Below are 8,643 nucleotides of genomic sequence, written 5' to 3' on the forward strand. Positions count from 1 at the left end.
TTATACTTACATTGCCTATCGCACCCAGATGACACATCTTTGGAATGAGAGAAGCAGACTAGACCAAGCAGAATAACCCACGAATACATCAGCAGAACATGCGAACTCCACACAAACAGCCGCTCATGATTTAATTGAAGGCAGGATTGTTGTGCTTTGAGGCTTTAGTAGTTACCTCGGATCCAGTGTGCTGTTGGTTAACTGGATTTTAAGAATTAGTTATCACGACAAGTTAACAGCTAAGAATTTTATCATGAATGAAAGTGGAAATAAACCATGATAAAGATAACAGGACTGAACATAGAGAGGTTATAACGACTCATACAATGCTCTTGTGATGCAGCGGCAGTTCCTTGAAACCTGGACTGAGAAACCCTGGAGCAAGTCCCTCCAGTTCTACAGCTGGGTAAAACATAACAGAGCAGGTTGATGCGGAAAATGAGGTTAATATAAATCGATTCACCAGAAAGAGCAATAGAAACAAGTATCGGTTCATATATCTCGTTCATTGTTGTGGTTCTGTTCGCCGAGCTGGGAATTTGTCTTGCAAGCTTCACAGGAGACTCCCAAGCACTGAGGATGTCACCTAGACAGGGGACGAAACGTTTGCAAGACAAATTCCCAGCTCGGCCAACAGAACCACAACAACGAGCACCCGAGCTACAAATCTTCTACCAAACTTTGAATATCTCTTTCATCAGCCGAATTGAGGGCTTCACCAATCAGAAAAGATTTTCAAGGATGTTGCCAGGGTTGGAGGATCTGAGCTGCGGGGAGAGGCTGAACAGGCTGGGGCTGTTTTTCTGGAGCGTCGGAGGCTGAGGGGTGACCTTATAGAGGATTACAAAATCATGAGGGGCATAAAGGGGCATAAATAGGCAAAGTCTTTTTCCCTCGGGTCTGGGAGTCTAGAACTAGAGGGAATTTGTTTTGGGTGACAGTGGAAAGATATAAAAAAGGCCTAAGGGGCAACTGGTTCACGCAGACGGTGGTACATGTATGAAATGAGCTGCCAGAGGATGTGGTTTAGGCTGGTACAATTGCAACATTTAAGAGGAATTTTGATGGGTATATCAATAGGAAGGGTTTGGAGGGATATAGGCCGGGTGCTGGCAGGTGGGACTAGATTGGGTTGGGATATCTGCTCGGCATGGACGGGTTGGATCGAAGGGTCTGTTTCCATGCTGTACATCTCTATGACTTTATGACTCTATGTGACAGCGAAAGATCTCCATAGGTCTGAAATATCCTGATTATCCAAGAACGAGGTAATTGGGGGAATCTATATTTATACATTAATAAAAACATCCAAAGTATTGCACAATTACGTCAATGAAACTAGTCTCAATTATGTAACAAACACGATCATGTAAAAATGTGTTTATCTGATACAACAGACTGAAAGAAACAGATCATGCAACGGGAAGAAAATCTCGAATACATTTACCAAAGTGACAATAGCAGGTTTTATCATGTGAATTAGACTGTGACTGTCTCAGCGAACGGCTGGGTACCCAAATCATTCTAATGCTTTTTCAGGATCAAAGATTTGCTTCAGTCTGAACTCCTCTGAAATAACTACGATCTTCATTTTTTTGCACCTTGAGAATCTCCCATTTTACTCACAAAACCATCGGTGGCTGTCATTCCGTGGAATTCAAAAACTAATCTTACTCCTGCGATCGCTAGGACAAGCTGCACTCAGGGTTACCCGTGTGTTGAATTTCAGTAATCTGTCCTTCGGGATATATCATCTTCGAACGTGAAACTGTATCGCTATGTAACTTTACTAATTCTTTTGTTTGATGTAATCAGCCCAGAAAAATCGACGAATAAGCGACTGTGTCAGTTACCGGGTGGCTCACTGTCCCTGAAATGCTCTCAGAGAATAAACGGTACAATCAATCTTGCTGCTATTCCCCCCTGAGGTGTCGCAAAAGATGTCTGAAACGTTTGGCTTTGATTGGTTTTTGGGTCAACTTGATTATAGCTAACAGACACGCTCTCAAGCAAAAAACAGAATCATGTGTTAAAAAAAAGGACCACAAAGGGGGTGGCCAGTTCTCCCAGCTAAGCTTTTCTCTCGTCTGTTTTATTTCGTGCAGTCTTGCTGATAAGACCTTCAGAATTTTTAAAGATGGTTGAACTTCATTTTAAAATAAAGAAGGAAGAGTGAGAGGCAAATAAAAAGGAGATGGCAGCAGAAATGAAACAGTTTGAATTATGACTGAAAGGAAAAGAAAAAGAACAAGAGGCAGAAGGGAGAGAACGAGAGAGATAGAGGAAAGGAAGACAGAGACGAAGTTTGAACTTCGGATATGAGCACCAAGAGAGAAAAGTCTGGTTAAAACAATGAAGGTGAAGGATGAACGTAAACTTGGTGAGGAAGAGAGTGAGTATAAGCAGGCGCATGGTAGCAAAAGACCTGTTGAGGAAGTATTTAAAGATATTCAAAAATTGCGTAAATTTTATGAGAACGACGTGGAAGACTTCAACTTCTTTTCAAAGATGGCTAAAAGAATTTGGTGAGAAGTTACCATGTCGGTATTGCTGATCCAAACACAACTTGTCGATAGAGTCAGTGAGGAATTCCAATTCCTATCAGAGTAGATATATGGGGCGTATAAGGAGACGGAGAAAGCCATCTTAAGTGAATATGAGTTTGGGCCAGAAGCCGAAAGGAAGAATTTCAAGAATCTATGAAGAGATCCGTGTCAAAGCTAATTGTAGAGCAAAAGGATCAACCAAGTGAATTTTAATAGGCGGTTAAGGACATTAATCGAGAGCAAACCTAGGACGCTCGAACAGAGATGATTATTTCGTAAAAGTTCAAAAATTCTGAACTAGTTAGAACTCTTATTGTGGAAGAGCAGAGAGAGAAAATTGCAAGATTAGCAGCTGAAGTCGCTGATTTTTAAGAGTTGGTCTAAAAATCAAAGTTTGGCTTCCAACATCAATTTTAGTCCATACATTGAGGATAAGACAAATCCTCGCAGAAATAGGAAAATGTAGTTCTCATTGAAAATCATAAGAATGACTTAAGACAGGTTAAAACGAAACATGTGAATGGAAACAAATGTTAAATGTTTGCGATGTTTACCCTACAATAATATAGGCCACAAGAAATTACAATGTTGCAGTGTTAGGTGAAGCAATGTAAAGCCAGATTTAGGAATAAAGCATAAGGCAGTGAATTTTGTTGGAATGTTGATGGAAAGCACTGTAGAGGTTAGAAAGCTTCACCGGAATGTATAGCTTGGACGGGGATTGGTTAAGAAGTACGTTTCAGATATTATCACATCAGATGCCTACAATATTAATGTGTATTTGCATAGTCTAAGAGCAGCAGGAAAAGTTTTTACAAGATTAATAAATATAGCATCCTCTCAATATGTGACACTGAAAGATGAGGAGATATGAACATCTGAAGACTACTGCCAGAAAAGGTGCCAGTAACACGAATTCATGCTGAAACAAGAATAGCGCACTGATGTAAAATAGGTGAGAGTGCCCTGCTAATCGTGGAGAAGTCATGTTAAGAGTACTGAATAAATGTTCAGCTCCATAATACAATTTGTATTTGCGATTCATATGGCCGGTTCACAGGGAAGAATGCAGCCTGCTGTGCTGGGAAAGCCAGTGGAAACTCAGGCAACTAAAATCTTGCAGGACACAGATCGGTGTATTTTTCCGAGTGTGTGGTAACGAGGTCGTAAAGTCGCCAGTTGAAAGAGGAGACATTCAAGAGTTAAGATGACAAGATTGAACTGGAATTATTAGAGATCCTGTTTGAACACATAATCCACATAAATGAGGAGTATACAGGTAATACCGTAGACATTTTTAGTACAGATAAATGAGTAAAAAGATTCAGGTTGGAATCTACTTTGGAAGATTTCAAAAAGGTTCAGAGGTGATTTACTGGAATGTTACCTGGCTGGCATGCAGGGAAGTGCTTCTGATGACAAGCCAAGAACCTGAGCCTGTTTTCGCTGCAGAAAAGAAGGTTGAGACTTGACTTAAATGAGAAACATAAGCTAATCAGAGAGACAGATAGGGTGGACACTGAGAGCATTTTACTTCGGATGGTGATGGCTACCACGACGGAAGTCAATTTTAAATTGAGGGGAGATGCATATAGGACAGATATCAGAGGTAGTTTATTTACACGGAGAGGAGTAGCGGTGTGGAATGTCCTGCCAGCAACAGTGGTGGACTTCCCAACCTTAAGGCTATTTAAATGGTCATTTGATAAAGATCTGGCTGAAAATCAAATAGTAGAGAATAGATCGAGTTCCAATTGGTTCCACAGGTCGGCAAAATAACGAGGGCCGAAGGCCGTGTACTGCTTTGTAATGTTCCATGTTCTATGTTATATGATTGCATTAAGCGACATACAGGAAATAAAATCCGAATGTATCCACAAATGTTGCTATTTATTAACAATGTCATTTTTAGGAAAGTGAGATCATCACGTATTCAGTCAGCTGAGAAATAGATAGATGGTCATTTCATGTTGAGAGTGGTTTCTTTGGAAACATTCTTTGATTCACTACAAAGTGGTTCCACGAACTTCAGCACCACAAGTCCACAGCGACCCAACGAAGAGTGTTCCTCCCAAACTCAGTCCGCGTTACTCTACAATTATCACTGAATAATGCACCTAACTTACGCATCCGTAAGCAGTACTGAACAATTTACCATGGCCACTTCAACGAGTGTGCACACCATTTGGATTGTGGGAGGAAACCGGAGCACTCAGCGGAAACCTCCGTAGACACGGGGAGAATGTGCAAACTCCACAGAGACAGTCGCCCGAGAGTGGGATTTAATCAGGATCACTGGCGTTGTGAAGCAGCAGTACTAACCACTGAGCCATCGTACCACCCTAATCGTTATAGAAGAGAGGGGTATGATGGCACATGGGCTATTGGACGTGACTTATTCAGATGTGAGAAAACCGCCAACAAAAATGCCAAAATGTTTCTTTGCTGCACTGGACTACACAATAATGCAATTGAATTTTGCCAGACATGTCATTTTTGCCAGTTAATTAGAAAACTACAGGGAGTAATAAAACCCCCACCTTTAATACATTTTGCTGTATTTAACGAACCTTTCACAAGAGTCTTAATTTATAGCATAGGACCTCTATGAAACCCACAGGTGAGAACCACTGTTTACGAACAGTAATGGATGTTTCCAGTATATTTGCAATGACTGGTCCATTGCGCAATATGATGTCTAACAGGATTGTAAAAGAGTTATTCAAATTTTTCACCAAATCTGTTGTGCCCACAGATACAACCAGAGTTGAAAATGTGCTGCAGGAGAAGGGCTCATGCCCGAAACGTCGATTCTCCCTCTCCTTGGATGCTGACTGATCTGCTGCGCTTTTCCAGCAATACATTTTCAACTCTGATCTCCAGCATCTGCAGTCCTCACGTTCTCCCGAGATACAATCAGATCAAGGGTCAAACATTACATATAAAAATATTAATAAAAATACTGACAGCTTCTGAATACAACAACTCAAATCTCTTGTGTAAAACCCAGATTCGCAAAGAGCACTAGAAATGTGGCATCAGACAGTTATGGCCATTTTGAGGGATTACAATCAAAACTATCCAGAAGATTGCAATGAGGGAATTGGGTTTGTACTTTTTCTGATTAGGAATGCACCAAGTCAATTGACCAAACTGCGATTGGGGATGAGCAGTTGGTATTGAAGGCAGCAATAGGTTATCTCTCAAAAGCAAGTTTAGTAGATCACAGGGGACCGAAAATTGAATGAGATGAACTATTTTATCAGAGGTCCGGACAGAAAGAAATCTCATGGAGTGTGTCATATGAAAATGCTCAATATGTATTTTGACAGGTAAGGAAGACAAAGGAGAATCTGTTAATGACTACATCACAGAGGGAGGAAACAAGTTCAGAGATTTCTGAATTGGACATTCCTCACATGTAATTGGACAATGAAGAAGTTGTCAAAATTGCGATAAATTATTGAGCTTGCACTTGTGGAAAAATCGAGGGGCTTGAACAAGGTATTACAGTCACATGGGAGATATTTTGAAATAAGTTGGGATACATTAACTTAATCCTGCATGATCAATGTAAAGGAAAAGCTTTTCCGATTAAGCATCATCCTAATAGGCATAACTCTTTTAAATTGGCACGGGTTCAAAAGGAGATTGAAAGCATTTGCTAAGACGACACAATCAAAATGTGTTCCAATAACAAGAGTTCACCCATAGTAATGGTGACAAAACCACAAAGTACCCAATTGTTGTAATTGAACGATTGCAAATTCAATGTAGTTACAAGCACTGATGCACATACAATTCCCATTTTGTAGACTGTGTTGAAAATCTGGGACAAAAAAACACAACCTTATATTTCTAATCAGAGGATACTGGCCATTTCTTGCGTCCAAAAGAATGAAGGCAATTTCGGTTTTAATAATGCCAAACGGACTCTTTCAATTGAAAGTCATACCATTTGGTACGAAAAATCTGCCAGTTCAATTTCAGGAATGAACCAATACGATCATTTCCTTATTACCTACCTTTGTCGTATGTATAGATGAGCTGGTGATTTTTAGTAACACACGGATGAAACATTTGCAACATTTATGAGAATTGTTCGACCGAATTCGGGAGGCACGATCAACTTGGGGAAAAGTGAATTTGCTGCGGTCTTGTTAGAAAACGAAGAGGACGTCGATAGACATATCGACTGTTTCTTCTGGAACTTGAAGTCCATCTTCGGAAATATTAGGCAATTGAGAAGGAGCTTTGAGCTTGGTGTTGGCCATACAGCACTACAATATTTATGTTACCAGCCATGCATCTGATACAATCATATATATTGACCATAACCAATTGAATGTTGTGGAGAATTATAACCAAAGAAAAACAGACTATTCAGATGAAGCTTGTGGTTCCAGACATTCAATTGAAAAATGTGATTGTGACAGGACGAGAAAACGTGATTGCCAATGCATTGTCAAGACTTCAACGAGAAACGGAGGCATTCGGTGACAGGATTGAGATGGAGAGTAGCAGAATGTAGTAGTGTATGTTTGCATGCTTATAGTCGATGGAATGTATATTTGTGTTGCAGTGTACTTGCAATTTAAGACTGAGTGGTTTCAAAATGAAGTTGTCTTTGGACATTTGTGGGTCATTCTTTTCAACGAGGCAGGTCGTGCGACGATGCTGCTTCTGTACAAGGTTACGCTGTCCTGGACATTTATTACAGAGGAGTCTTAATAGCAGTGATACCGAACAGCCTGTTTTGGATGGACTTCAGAGCATACTGATTGTAACTAACAGATATTGCCTCAAGCAATAGTCTCACATGGTTTAAAAATGGCTCTTGTACAATAAAAGGCGACTTATGTAGATTGCCGCATGATTTCATTCAAAGAAACATCTTACTGAGTGCGTTACCGCGACTGTTTTCACTTTAAAAGAGACATATTTTCACATAAAGCAAATATCATCAACTTCATCTGTCAGGAAATTAGCCAGCTGCAACAATTTCGTTCAGCATCTGTAGTATTCCTCATGAAAGAATTGGTAATCACCCTTTTCTCTTTACCATACCTTTTATTGAAGAAGACAGCATCTTAAAATGGCGTCCGTGAAATGGAAGACTGAAATGTTTCTGAGCTAACCGCACATCTACAAACGTTATCATAACATTTTATTCTTGCATGATAGGATAGTTCATACAATTGACACTGTGTTTGTGATTGTTTACCAATCCTATTGGTCCAAACCATTTCAGTCAGCCATTCGATTTCCATTGCGGCTATTACTTGCATCTCTTCTGCAACTTTCTGGCAGGTTGGCCTCTGTTACTCATAATAAATCAGCTTATCTTTGCAAATGATGTCATGTAAACTGAATATGTTGATCATTCTTGTCTTCTACACCATACTCTTCAATGTACCCTGAAACACCGTTTCAACTCCACGCCCATTGCTGTTCACAAAAAAGCCTCTCCACACTCGCAGATGCCTTTACCCGTTTCCAACAATCTCTTTTCACCTGGCGCACTTCCTTTGACCTTCTTAGCTGCACTCGACCTGTTCATGGAGAACTGTCGACACGACATTGATATCCTCAGTTCCTCTTCCTTCCCTTCCGCAACACAAAATATCTCAATCTGTAAAGACACCACTCCTTGCTTTCAGATTCGAGTCTGACTTTACAAAGAAACCGGATGCCAAGTCTGGTTCGACTGAGTACTTACCTCTATATTGCAGATGCTGAGCGCCAGCTCTCATCTCCTCCTCCTATCTTCCATAGACGATGATCCTCCCATGGAACATCAGGCCATAGTGTCCACAATTGTCACTAACCGTGTTTCATCTGGTGATCTCCCATCAAATGGCTCCAAGCTCACCATCTATCAACCATGCAAAGCCCACTTCAGCCTTTTTCCGAAAGTCCACAAACAGAATCACTAGGTGAAAACTGTTATTTCTACCTGGTCAAGCTTCAAAGAACTCATGTGCTCCGTTCTCGAATCACCTTTTCTCACCATATCCAGCCAGATCCCACTGACATCCAATAATCTTCAGTCACGTTACCTCAGTTTCAGAACTTCAGTTCCTGGTGAAAGCGTTGC

The sequence above is a fragment of the Chiloscyllium punctatum genome, chromosome 51, assembly GCF_047496795.1.
Source record: "Chiloscyllium punctatum isolate Juve2018m chromosome 51, sChiPun1.3, whole genome shotgun sequence".
Lineage (NCBI taxonomy): Eukaryota > Metazoa > Chordata > Chondrichthyes > Orectolobiformes > Hemiscylliidae > Chiloscyllium > Chiloscyllium punctatum.